Source organism: Protopterus annectens, chromosome 1.part1 (assembly GCF_019279795.1).
Source record: "Protopterus annectens isolate FY-2018-M chromosome 1.part1, PAN1.0, whole genome shotgun sequence".
Classification (NCBI taxonomy): domain Eukaryota; kingdom Metazoa; phylum Chordata; order Ceratodontiformes; family Protopteridae; genus Protopterus; species Protopterus annectens.
In genome coordinates, this window is record NC_056726.1 from 445,014,989 (window position 1) to 445,029,260 (window position 14,272).

The 14,272-nt window shown below is 47.8% G+C and overlaps 1 protein-coding gene across 1 annotated transcript in view; it reads left to right on the top strand.

The window, feature by feature from the left end:
* Positions 1-14,272, top strand: part of LYST (lysosomal trafficking regulator) — a 3,825,950-nt gene that overhangs the window by 1,066,717 nt on the left and 2,744,961 nt on the right. The gene's annotated exons all lie outside the window — the stretch shown is intronic.

Sequence of the window (14,272 nt, forward strand, 5' to 3'; positions counted from 1 at the left end):
GATTTGAGGGTATGCTGGCCAACCTGGTGGGTAGCATCTCCCTGGTGCCACCCTCCAGCACAACAACCCTCGGGGCAGTGAAGAAACAGTGCTGACAGTCCCATGGGTTGGGGATGTGAATAATGCTGCTGCCTCTGGAGGTTCCACAACACCCTCCCTATCCAAAATGTTCAACCCCCTCATGTGTCGCAAACCGCCCCTGTCGTCTGTCTTGTATGTTTGCAGATGCATCCTTACCTACCCAACTTACCTCCCCTTTGTCCCTTTCCCAGTATTCCACTCTCACCTTAAAAACAAAAATGGGCACCTGTCCCTAAAAAAAAAAAAAAATTGGCCCTTACATAGCTCTCCATTTCACACACATGTCCACTGGACACATGTAATTTGGTCCAATTAGGTTGACAATGCAGTTATTTTGTCCTCTGACCCCTCTGTCTGGAGTTTGACAGTCCAAATTCATCTACAAATTCTATCAAAGTGCACAGCTGTTGCTGTACAAGAAATGGATAGCTATGGTTCTTTCCTACACCCTTCCTGCACATCCGTACCTGCCTTTCACTGTTTTTCTCTATGCTTGCCCCAATTTCACCACTTCCTATCACCCCCTTTTTCTTTTCTTTATAATTTTTTAGTTCATAGCTGTGCAATGTGCCACTCAGCTTTGGTTATCTCAGCTAAGTAGAGCTGCAATGATTAAATGTGTTTATAAAATTTGTCAGACACATGTACAGAATAAACACTTCTGCCATGTCTTGAACCCAAGCCCATCACACCTACAGCACACTGCATTAACCTGCCACACAAATCTAGATTAAAACAGGTGTTTTCATCAAAACATAGTGATTGCCATTTACAATCATTAGGCGTGTCTCAGTGGAGCTGCGCGCAGCGCCTCACCAAGCAAACTGGAATAAAATGTAATGGGAAAAATGGGTGTGTACCTTGGTGAAATAATACACCACTAGACAGCCAAAGACATAATGATGGATGTAAGTGAGGCCTGTGATAGCAGGTGAATGTGCCCTTTTATCAACAACATGTGGAAAGACACCTCCTAAGGCATCAATGGCAAAGTACATGTTCATCAGGGACCCTGGTGCAGACATACAGCCATATAAAGCTATGCACATACTGATGGATGCAGGCAGTGTGTGGAGGTCACAGCCTGTATGTCTGCACAGATACCTTGCAAATACACCTGCTGTAGCAGTGACTCAGTAGCTCAGTCTGTTAAATGCCATGCAAACAGTACGATGTAATGGGATCCTATCTGGCCTACATTCATAACTGATGGGCTCAGAGCCGATCCATCGGCTCCGACTCGGCCAACTAGTACACTAGAACGAAGTCTCTTATTGGCTGGGCTACCCCCTATCCCAGGATGCACCACACCTGCTTCCCCAGATCTCGTTTGCCGCTTTACAAGCTGGACGTGGTCTCGACTTGGCTGGAGCTAAGTGGTTTCTTTTACCTTTTACTGGTCTTTGACCTTGGGTTTTTTTCTTCTGAAATTGATAAAAACAGCTGTTTTAACAGCTACTCTCTGTAATTGTGTGTTTGATAACTTTTTTGTGTGTGAAGTAATTATTTCGCTGTTGGGCAAGGCCCGTTTAAGTTAGAGGGCCTTTGCCCTACTTTTGAGAGTTTGTGTCATTATTTTTCTCCGAGCAAAGCCCGTTTAAGTTAGAGGGCTTTTGCCCGTTGTTATTGTTGTTGTTGTGCGTGCTTACTGTGTTCTCTTGTGAGGTAAATCTCCCTCTCAAGAGCTCGTGCCTTGTTTTCTCGCGCTCTATAGTTGGCGCTAACTTTTTGATATTAGACTGCTTTTCTTACTGTACAATATGTCCAAAGAGCAGAAGTCAGGATTTAAAAAATGCACTCGGTGCAATTACAAAATGTCTATTACAGACAGTCACTCGATATGCGTGTATTGTTTAGGGCCTAAACATCTACAGGAGACATGTAGTGTTTGTCATGCTTTCTCCTCTAGGGTTCTTCAAGAGCGCAAAAATAAACTGATCTTGAAGGGTCTTATTAAGCCCTCTTTCGAGGAAGCTTTAGATTCTCCTATTACCTCTAAAAAGAAAAGATCGTCGGCTCCGACAAGTCCGTCGGAACCGACTGCTAAAAAGCAAAAGTCGACCTCTTCTTCCTCGGCTCCACTGACTTCGGGGTCGAAGGGTCTGCCTCGATGCCTCCTTCCTCGGCTCCATTAGTTTCAGAGCCACAGGTTGGAGTATCGAGAGGCGAATCACCTCCATCGGTTCCAGTGGTTTCGGAGCCGGTGGAGGTGTGCAGCTCAGACTCTTCCCCCTCGGCTCCGAAGAAAGCTCCTTCGGCGCCGATGGTGGTCCATGCTGTGGTGGAACCGGCGCCGGTAGTGTTGGAGCCTTTTCGGAGCCGGTCCCCTACACTCTCGGAGCCGAGAGGAAAGTCTTCTCGTCTGTCTACCTCCTCTAAATCCTCGAAACTGTCGGATTCAGATTTGGATAGGGTGATTCAGAGGCTTTTCCAGTCTCCAGTTTTTGCTCAAATGGTCTCGGCTCCGGCCCAGTTGGCTTCGGAGCCGATCCCCCCTCCGAAACATTCGATTCCTCCTCCAACCTCCTCGGAGCCATTGGAGTCGGTGATGGTGGAGCAATGCGGAGCCGTACGGTCGGAGCCGAGACCCCTTCGAGGTCTATCGGCACCGACTATGGTTCCTACCCTGTCCTCGGGTTCAGGGTTTGGTACTCGGACTTCCTCAGCCGGGCCCGAGGGGAACACTTTGGGACTGGGTGCCTCGGTGCCTAGTCTTCCCCTCGGAGCATCGGCTGCCGGAATTCCCAGTGCCATCGTGGCCTCTAGACCAGTGATCTCCATGGAGTCTGGAGGTCCGGCCTTTGAGGCCATGAGGAGCGCGCTGGCCATGCCCTTGCCGGCTCAGCAGGCTTCCACCTCACCGTCCCTAGACCTGGAGACTGGTGCTTCTGTGTTGCAGTCCCCCGGCAGCTGGGCCCCAGGGCCTGAGGATACCCCCATCGGGGGTTCCCTTCTTCCGGGGGTCCGTCCAAAACTGCTTCGGACGAGCCCCCACGGAAGAAATTGTGCAAGAGGAAGCACGTGGACTCCCAAGATGAGTCTGTTACATGGGATACTGACCTCGATGACGCGGAAGGGTCCCCCAAATCATCTTCGGATGATATCTCTTTCTCAGATATCCTTGAGATTCTGAGACAGAGAGGAGATTGGCAGGCCAAAACCCCTTCAGCCGAGGAGTCAGTCTTCCTCAAGGCCTTCGGGGCCCAGCCCTCCGCCTCCTGGGTGTCTCCGCCCTTCGATGAACTCCTTGATTTGGTTTCTCGAAGGGCTTGGGAACACCCTGATTCTGTGGAACCGGTGCCTGCGAGACCTAATAAATTTCTTTCAGCCCCCCCCCCAGAAGGAATTTCTGACGAAAGGTGTTCCCGTAGATGCTATGGTTGTGGCTTCTGCCACACAGCAGGACGTGGCAGAGGCTTCAATGTCTATCCACCCTCCTAATAAGGATTCCAGGAGCATGGATAGGTACGGGAAGCGTACCCTTTCTTCAGTGGCCTTTACCTTACGGTCGCTGAACTATTTATGTCATTTTACCAGGCTCCAAAGGGACCTCCTTAAAGAGCTAAGTGACTCCCTCACTGGTAATCTACCTGAGGCGCTAGCCCCTACTGTTGGCGCCCAGATGACTACCTTGTTTTCCATCGTAAACTCGTCCATGAGGCTCATTTCGTATGCGGCCGAAGGGGCGAGTAGAGCAGCGGGAACAGGCGTTGCCCTCAGGAGACATGCCTGGTTACGCTTGTGTTCATTTGCGGAGGCCTTCAAGTCTTCCTTCGCCGGCCTTTGATGGGTCATCTTTGTTTGGACCCAAGGTGAAGGACACACTAACTCGGTGCGAGCAGGAGGGCAAGACCTTGACTGCCGTTGGGGCCCGCTTTTCCGCTCCCTCTAGGCCTTACCCCAAGGTCCAGAGAGGAGGGAAAATGTGGTTCAGAAAATCTCAGAGGTCTTTCCCTACTCCACCCAGTGATTCCCCCTCCAGAGGCGGGGGGGGGATTCAGGAAGACGCCACCCCAGAGGCGGCAGAGGCCCTCATAATTCTGGAGACCGCGATTCCTTTCGTGGTTCTTCCTACACTCAGCGTCCCTGAGTTGTTGCCCGACTGTGCAGCTCCGGAGCCAGTCGGGGGTCGTTTTGCAGAGCACCCACAAGCTTGGGAATCTATAACAAGCGATCAGTGGGTGCTTCGGATTATTACCGGAGGCTATCTCATCCCCTTCATCAAGCCCCCCCTTCCCTTAAGGGAAATCCCGGATGTGCCACCCAGTCAGCGGGATCAGGCAGCAATAGAGATTTCAAAGCTGCTAGAAAAAGGAGCCATCCAGCCTGTCCACACCGACCAGATCGGATCAGGAACTTACTCAAGATTATTTTTGGTGCCAAAAAAGACAGGGGACTTCAGGCCCATTTTGGACCTCAGTTCATTGAATCGTTTTGTGGAAAAGTCCAAATTCCGAATGGTCACCCTTCAATCCATTCTTCCACTGCTGGAGAAGGATGCATGGATGTGCTCCATAGATCTCCAGGACGCTTACTATCACATTCTGATAGCTCAAGAGTCCAGGAGACACTTACGCTTCCGCCTCGGAGTCAGTCATTTCCAATTCCGAGCACTGCCCTTTGGTCTCACCACAGCCCCCAGGGTGTTCACCAAGTGTCTGGCAGTGGTGGCTGCTCACCTGAGGAGTCTAGGATTCCAAGTGTTTCCATATCTAGACGACTGGCTCCTTACTGCCACCTCCGAGCATCTACTATTTCAGGCGCTCAACGCCACGTTCACCTTGGGCCGTTTCTTGGGAATTACATTCAATTGGCAAAAATCTGTACTACAGCCATCTCAGCGTATTACTTTTATAGGCGCAGACTTAGATACAAAAAGGATGCGCGCCTTCTTACCGGCAGCAAGAATTCAGGTTCTGCAAAACCAAGTCAAATCCTGTCTCCCCCTATCAAGAGCTCCGGCCCATCTGATCCTACAACTGTTGGGTTCGATGGCGTCAACTATACTCCTAGTCCCCTTAGCCAGACTACATATGCGAATTTTGCAGTGGCTCCTATCGGTTCAGTGGTCCTATCAGGAACTCCCCTTGAACCATTTGGTCATGATCACGGAGAGTTGCCGTCGGGATCTGCGTTGGTGGCTCCTCCAATCCAATCTCGACCAGGGGCGACCCTTTATTCCTCAACCCCCCGTTGCCACTGTGACCACGGACGCCTCCCAGGTAGGGTGGGGGGGTCATTACCTGGACAGGTCGGTCCAAGGCACATGGCAAATCCAGGAAACGCATTTGCATATCAATATCCTGGAGATGAGAGCTGTACTCTTGGTACTTCAAGCTCTCCATCATGCTCTCCCGCAAGGTCCGATTGCTATCCTATCCGACAACATGTCGGTAGTTTGGTATATAAACAAGCAAGGTGGAACCAGGTCTTACCCACTGTGCAGAGAAGCCATGAGACTTTGGCACTGGGCGGTAGCTACCAGCCGCTTTCTAATGGCAACGCACATACCGGGGAAATCCAATGTGATTGCGGACAGATTAAGCAGGACCATTCTGTTACCCCACGAGTGGTCCCTCAACCAAAGAGTGGCTGCGAAACTCTTCGCCAAATGGGGCCTCCCTTGCTGCGACTTGTTTGCCAGCCCCCACAATGCGAAGTGCAGAGAGTTCTTCACACTGATCCCCTCTCAGGGACAGATTCCCAGGGACGCTCTGACCCACATTTGGCCCCCCGGTCTTCTTTATGCCTTCCCTCCGATTCCCCTCCTGCTGAGGGTGATACAGAAGGCCATTTACCTGGAGAGCGAGATGATTTTGATTGCCCCGCACTGGCCTCGTCAAGTTTGGTTTCCTTTCCTACAGAGGCATGCGGTAGAAGGTCCATGGTTTTTGGACCCAGTGCCGGACCTGTTGACTCATCAGTCAGGACGGTTTCACCCGTCTCTCAGGTCATTGAAGTTGGCGGCATGGTTACTCCGCTTCCATCCTTAGTCCGAGACAATTCCCTTTCTCCGGAGGTGATCCACATATTGTCTTCTTCTCATAAACCTTCCACTGTCAAACTCTATTCCAGCAAATGGAAAAGGTTTGCCTTCTGAGCTCAGCAACGAGGTATAGACCCCCTTACTGCCCCAGTATCGGAGGTTTTGAATTTCTTGGCCTCTCTTTTTCAATTGGGCTCTTCAGTTTCCACCATTAAGGTTCAGCTAGCGGCTATCTCTAATTTTCATGCTTCTTTTGAACCTTCATTGATGTCTCACAAACTTTGTAAGTCTTTCCTTAAAGGAGCATGGCTCCTTAGGCCTCCAATATCCCACTCTGTCCCCCCTTGGGACCTAAATATGGTTCTTGCTGCCTTAACTGCCCACACTTTCGAACCAGCTGCTACCTGCGATTTGAAATTTCTGTCCTGGAAAACTGCCTTTTTAGTGGCCATAACTTCGGCCAGGCGGGTTTCAGAACTTCAAGCTCTTTGTTCTGATCCTCCCTATTTGATATTTCACAAACATAGAGTGTCCCTGAAATTAAATCCCTCCTTTTTACCAAAGGTAGCTTCTTCTTTCTGTATTCAACAGACTATAGAGCTCCCTGTGTTTTTTCCAGAGTTCTCTAATAACGCAGAATATACCTTTCATCAATTGGACGTCCATAGACAACTGCGTTTTTATTTGAATAGAACCGCTCAAACGCGGAAATCAAATCAACTGTTTGTTTCCTTTGCAATAAACAAATTGGGTCAACCAGTAGCTAAAACCTCCATAGCTAAATGGATTAAAGATTGTATCTCTTTTCATTTATTCACAGGCTAACAAAGAGCTTCCCTTTCCAGTCAAGGCTCATTCTACCAGGCAATGGCTACTTCTGTAGCTTTTCACTCCAAATTATCAATAGATGATATTTGTGCTGCGGCTACCTGGACTTCTCCGCACACTTTCATTTCTCATTACAAATTGGATGTGGTTTCTCGAGGCAGGGCTTCCTTTGGTTCCACAGTTCTCAGGAGTGTTTTCCAATGAGCCACCCGGGATTTAGGTGCTAGGGACGCTGTCCCATCAGTTATGAATGTAGGCGAGATAGGATCCCATTACATCTTTTAGTTATGTACTTACCATAACTTCGGATGTATGGGATCCATCTCCACATTCATACGCACTCCACCCTCCTTCCCCCTTCCATTGGGATTTAGAGGAGATGTAGTTCCATTTGGAGATCTTCTCTTGAAGAACTTTAGTTGGTTGTAGTGACTACTATTTTTTCTGTGTTTGCATGTATGTATGAAAGCAGGTGTGGTGCATCCTGGGATAGGGGGTAGCCCAGCCAATAAGAGACTTCGTTCTAGTGTACTAGTTGGCCGAGTCGAGCCCATCAGTTATGAATGTAGGCGAGATGGATCCCATACATCCGAAGTTATTGTAAGTACATAACTAAAAGTTTTGCCACATACAATCCTGGGTTCAAATCCAGTTTTGTGTTCATAGGTTATAGGTTCATAGGTAGGTACTAGGCTATCGGCCCAAGTGCCTATGTAAGCCAAGCCAACAAGGTTCCCTGGCTTACGCCACCCAAGAAAGTTATTTTCCTGTGCCACTATCGAGCAGAGACACAGAAGTGATCCCCGGGGTGTATTTCCTATTTGCATCCACTCATCAAGATTTTTCTTGAAGAGTGCTAATGAAGAACTTTGCTTGACATAGACAGGTAGCCTGTTCCAGAGTATGTGAAGTATGAGAAGTCTCTGGGACAGGAATCTATCCCTCCAGCATGTCCTGTTTATTGTGGTGACAAGGTTTAGGTCCCTAGAGCATGCAGCTCGGAGGGATTGGGATTTCGTTAGGTGTAGCATGTCCAACAGCTCTTATTTTCTATATTTGTCTGTTTTTCAATTGAGTTATACAGGATATAGGTCACATTAAGGTGGGAAAACTTTTGAAACGATTTATTGTGGTCTCATTTTTTTATATCACAAAAACCTGGAATTTTAACAGGGGTGTGTACACTTTTTATATCCACTCTATGTACTGGTGATGCCATGCTCACTTCTCAGATACGGAAAATGAGATAATAGTTGATGAACTAAGGCAGCATTATCAGATCCTGTTATCAAGAGGGAGGCATAACCGAGAACTGTGGGCTGCATTATGGGCAGACCTTGTGTGGGATGTTAATGAAGTTGGGCACTAGGACATGACCTATGAGCAGGTCTGACACCGTACCATGGACGTGGTGAATGCTGCATGACAAAGGGCATCTGATGTCACCAGGGATCATGCTGCCACCTGTGGAGGACCTGCAGCGGTACAACCACTCTCGGCCACAGAGGAATTCCTGGCGATCCTAGGAACACACGACAGCTCCCAGTCATCCATCACACCATACATCATGGAGGTGGGTGCCACAGTGTCCACAGCAGAGGACCGCCCAGGTAAGCTTACTGTGTTCACCAGTGTAATACTGTATCATGCACTGTGGAAGCCCATATATACCTGTATGTGGGTGTCAGGTCTATGTGCTTTGGGGGGGGGGGGTTGTGGTTTAAGCAAAGTTGTACACACATACTCAGAATGTCAACAGTGCAAACAGTAACTGCTGTACATGTGGGTATATGCGCATATTACCTTGTAGCAATACAACATTTGGTGGTGCTGACAGTATCTCTCCCTCACCTTTTCATAGGTCCATCAGGTGTTGCCCAAGCCCATGGTCCTGTACCTGGTAAGCATGATATGCGTCATATATACCATATGAAAGATAAGGGCTGCCATGTTGCCCTATGTACAAATGCTGTGTTTAGCCAGAGTAGAATATTTGCATGTTCCATTCTGGAACAGTTGTCTACAGTTCATAGACTGGGTAGTCACAGGTGTGTATTTTAACAAACATTAACACGTTTTCACTTATAGTTATGAGCGACTACGCAGCCTGGTGTACATGAGGCAATTACTCCAAGATGCCTGTTCAAATGCAGAAGGGAGATGTTATATACCTGAGGCAGTGACAGCAGTACTGGCATATCATTCTCAGGATAGGTGTACTGGGTTTTATGTTTAGTTCTATCCCATATAGTGTCATTTTGCATACCTTAGAGGTATATTGTACTGGCAACTTTAACTGGATGTAACTCAAGTGGATGTTATAAAGGCCTTGACTTGTATGTGTATGTTGTGAGATGAGAAGATGCGAGACTGGTAATGCAGTTTTGGATCCTCATCTGTATGAGTTTGTGTGGATTACCATACATAATAGTGCAGGTAATAATATACTGCTTTTGTCTTGGTTTTCACAGGTGACCAGGGGGGGGTTGGAGTATGTTGCCCTCACAATCTGTCAGTGTCTATCGGACTCTGATAATGATGGTGGCCATAGTGAGGCACAGGTGGGGATGTTCTTCGTGTTTCACTGTTGCAGTCATTACATTTGGGTAATCTGCTGGCAGGTTGCTCTCAGTTGGCCTGAATTCCAAAGTCTTGGGTCCTGCATCAGTTGCTGTCTCCTCTTCCATGATGTCAGGTCGTCAGGGGTATAAAACAAGCAGCCGGCGCCATTTTCTTTAGTCTTTCTTGCCGCACCGTGCCCAAAGCAGAAGCATTTCACAAGGGCCGGTCAGCCGACTCCTGAAATATTCGAGTTCGAGTTTCAGAATTGAAGTCTTCACTAAAGCTAAGTACCCCGTTGGGGAAACTTTTTTCTTGCTCCATACCGATGTCAGAAAAAGTTAATAATTGTATTACTTGTGGGAAGCAAATACCTCACTGTAGTCCTTGCCTAGGCCCTGATCACAACGTGCCTGGCTGTCGGTTTTGTGCTAGATTTAACCAATGCACTATTAAGCGTCGGTATATTTTTGCCTCAAAGTATTTTGGAAACAGATTTAACTACCCAGAAATGTCGTCAGATAGCAATCTGACTACCATAGTACATAAAAAACGCAAAGCAAAAGACAGAGACAGTCGAGATCCAAAACCAATGACACAGCTTCTCCTAAGCCAGTTGCCGGATCGCCGGTACTCGGTGAGGTGCTTTCACAGCCCCTGATACACGCTACTTTCGAGTTGCAGGCCCCTACCGAGACCCATGTGGAGTCCGGCATGCCGCGAGATACTCAAAGTATTGGACCCACAAATGTATCTCCCTCTGGTCCGGAGCCGCTGAGCAGGCACCGGCTTCTGAGGGTGTATTCAGGCCTCAACATTTTTATATCAAACCGATGACAGCCGCAAAACCAAAAACAAAAGCAACTTCTAAAACTAAAAAACTGATGCATGAGCCATGAGCACAGGCCACTATGCCTAAAAAACAGATGATCAAAATGGCTGAAGACCTTATTACCTTGATCAGGGGTTCCCATCCCCCTCCTGATAGGAGGCCTAGGCAAGACACTGATTATGAATCTTCAGATCAGGTTTCTATTTCTTCTGATTCCTCTTCTGATCAGGAATTCTTACCTCCCTATGAGGATTCTGATGCAGAGGAGTCTATACCATCTGCATCACCTCCTGAGGATTATTCATTTGGAGAAACCTTGCATACTTTGAAGGAGCATTTTCACTGGGAGAGTCAAGATATCTCAGAATCAAAAAAGAGGCTCAGGGATTTCCTTCTTCTCCCTCAGCACAGGCCTTTAGCCATACCCCCTGTTTTAGACATTGTGGATGATGTGTTTTCGGAGTCAAGCCTGACCCCTGACTCCTTACCTCCGGCTCCCAGCAAGCCTGACAGATAATACAGGGTCCCTGACTCACACAAATTTCTATTTAGAAACCCTGCTGCTGATCCTGAAACTATTTCACAGGGTCCAAAGGGAGATAAGGCCTCAACAGCAGAAAATCCTACCCCCTCTGACAGAGATTCAAGGGCACTGGATAGATGGGGAAAAAAGGTTTATACATCTGCAACCTTGGCAATTAGGACCTTAAACTGCCAGATGTTCATCGTGCATACAGCTGCAGTCATAACAGATGGGTTCTCCTGCCGTCAGGCGGGTCCTCGGTCGGCCGAATTCCAAAGTCTAGGTCCGGCGTCGGTTGTCGTCGCTTCTTCCCTGACGTCAGTGCGACAGGGGTATAAAGGAACCAGCCGACGCCATTTTCTTCAGTCTTTCTTGCCGCGCGGTGCCCAAAGCAGAAGCAGTTCGCAAGTGCCGGTCGGCCAGCTCCTGAGATTACGAAAATTTGGAAACCGAAGTCTTCTAAAAAGCTAAGTACCCCGTTGGGGAAACTTTTCTTGCCTCAGACCGATGTCAGACAAAGTTAATAATTGTATTTCTTGTGGTAAGCAAATACCGCATAAGGATTTCCATTCCCTCTGTATACCCTGTTTAGGCCCAGACCACGACGTTTCGGTCTGTCGCTTTTGTGCTACATTCAACAAACGCACTATTAAGCGTCGGGCGGAGTTCGCCCAGCATTATTTTGGGAAAGCATTTAACTATACTATGTCGTCGGATACTCTGACTCCGGTTTTGTCTAAAAAACGCAAAGACAAGGACCGACACACGAGGTCCGCGGCCTCTACTGAAACCACGCCAAAGCCGACTACACGTGGTCCGGTTCTCAGCGAGGCGCCTACGCAGCCCCTGATTACCGACGACACATCTTTGACGGTGTCTCCTGTACCCGAGGTCGCAGGCTCCTCGGCCCACACCCCGACTACAGATACCGAAGCCACTCTTGGCGTTGAAACACAGAATGTGGACAGGTCCACCTCCACTCAAAGTGTCTTCAGACCTTCCTCTTCTTTCTCCATCAAGGCTTTCACAAAGTCTAAAGCTACCATGCACTCTAAGAGACCAGCTACACAGGGACCATCTCCAGGCCCCATACCTAAGAAACAGATGCTTAAAATGGCTGAGGATTTAATTACTCTAATCAGAGGTTCTCAGCCCCCTCCGGACAAAAGGCCCAGAGTGGAGGAAGATTCCCCCTCCTCTGATCAGGGCTCCATTATTTCGGAGCACTCTGATGATCAGGAACAGTCTTACTCCCCTTTTGAAGACTCTGATGTGGAGGAGTCCATCCCGTCTATATCCCCCCCTGAGGATTACTCATTTGGGGAAACTTTGCATACCTTAAGGGAACACTTCCACTGGGAAGGCCAGGATTATTCGGATTCCAAGAAAAGGCTCAGGGAATTTCTCTTGTTACCCCAGCACAGGCCTCTGGCTATACTTCCTGTCTTGGACATCCTAGATGATGTTTACTCGGAGGCCTGCCTTAACCCGGACTCTCTACCTCCAGCTCCAGTTAAGCCTGACAGGTACTACAGGGTTCCTGACTCACACCAATTTCTATACAAAAGCCATGCTGCTGACCCAGAAACCATCTCACAGGGCCCCAAGGGAGTTAGGGCCTCCATTGCCAAAAATCCACTGCCTTCCGAGAGAGATTCCAGATCCTTAGAAAGGTGGGGAAAAAAGGTATATACCTCGGCTACCTTATCCATGAGGGCCTTAAACTGTCAGTTTCATATGCTAAAATACCAACAGTTTTTGTTATCACAATTGAAAAGTAAAATGTCACAACCTGAACAACCAGACTTGAAGGAGTTGCAGGATTTGATGCATAGTGCAGAACAAGTGGGTAAACATACCTTACAATGTGGTTTTGATGCTCTAGAGGCCTCATGTAGAGCTGCTGTTACAGGATCAGTCATACGTAGGCATGCCTGGCTCAAGGAACAAGCCTTGCCTGATCATGTCAAAGCTAAATTACTAGATGCCCCTCTTCAAAAGGATGTACTATTTGGTGCTAATGCTAAGGAAGTATTACGGAAAATGGAGGAAAAGGCTAAATCAATGCAAACTGTGAAAGAATTTCTACAGGTTCAACCCCCACGTTTTAGTAGAAATTGGCCTTCCAAAAACTGGTCCTTTCCTGCCACAGACAGACCCCAAAGAGGCAGATATAGGCGCCCGAGGGGCAGAGGACAATCCCAAGGATCGTATAGAGGCAGACAATGGCAAGCTCCTACACAAAGAGGTGGTGAGGACAACTCACAATCTTTCAGAAAGCAAACCCAATGACTTTCCCCTTTGCATGCCAACCAGGTCTCAAATGGCAGCCCCCTTAGGAGGAAAGTTGGCATTATTCTCAAAAAAATGGCATGTTGTCACAAGGGACAAATGGATCCTGGACATTATAAACAGAGGCTACAAATTCCATTTTCACACCCTTCCAAAAATGAGAGGCATGCCAAACCTGCCACACAATCAAAGGGCAGAGGCACAAAGGCAAATTTCAGATCTCATAAACATGAAAGCTATTCAAGAGGTACCTATGCAAGAACAAGGTCAATGTTTTTATTCCAGGCTATTTCTGGTGCCAAGGAAGGGAAAAGATTGGAGACCTATTTTGGATCTATCCATCCTAAACACATTTCTACTTGTACCAAAATTCAAGATGCTCACTCTACAGCAACTTCTTCCCATGCTGGGCAAGGAGTCTTGGCTGGTAACATTGGACCTCAAGGAGGCATACCTGCATGTCCCAATCAGACAAAATTGCAGAAGGTACCTCAGATTTCTTGCAGGTTCAACCCATTATCAATTCTCTACATTGCCCTTTGGCTTATCTACTGCGCCCAGAGTATTCACGAAATGCCTGGCATCAGTAATTGCCTACTGCAGACTTCAAGGGATACAAATATACCCTATTTGGACGACTGCCTGATCCAAGCGGACAGCAAGCACATTCTTCTGAAACATCTGGCTTATGTAATAATGTTATTGAACTCTCTGGGATTCACAGTCAACAAAAAGAAATCAAGGCTAATACCCTCTCGGAAGATAATTTTCCTGGGTGCCAATTTGGACACAAACACCCAGATGGCCTACCTCACGCCAGAGAAGCAGGGGCAACTAATTCAATACTTCAGAACACTAGCAAATTGCACCAGGCTGACTGCAAGGAAAATCCTGCAGGCTCTGGGATTCATGGCATCTTGCATCTTACTAATCCCATGTGCAAAGCTGCATATGAGGAAACTACAATGGTACCTGAAAAACATATGGTCTCAACACAGCCACAGTTTGGAAACAATAATACCACTAATTCCATGTCTACAAAAGGAATTTCTGTGGTGGGCTCAAGCATATCAAACAAACACAGGTCTTCCATTCAGCAAACCTCAAGCAAATCAAGTCATCACAACAGATGCCTCGGACTACGCCTGGGGGGTGCACATGACAGACCGGT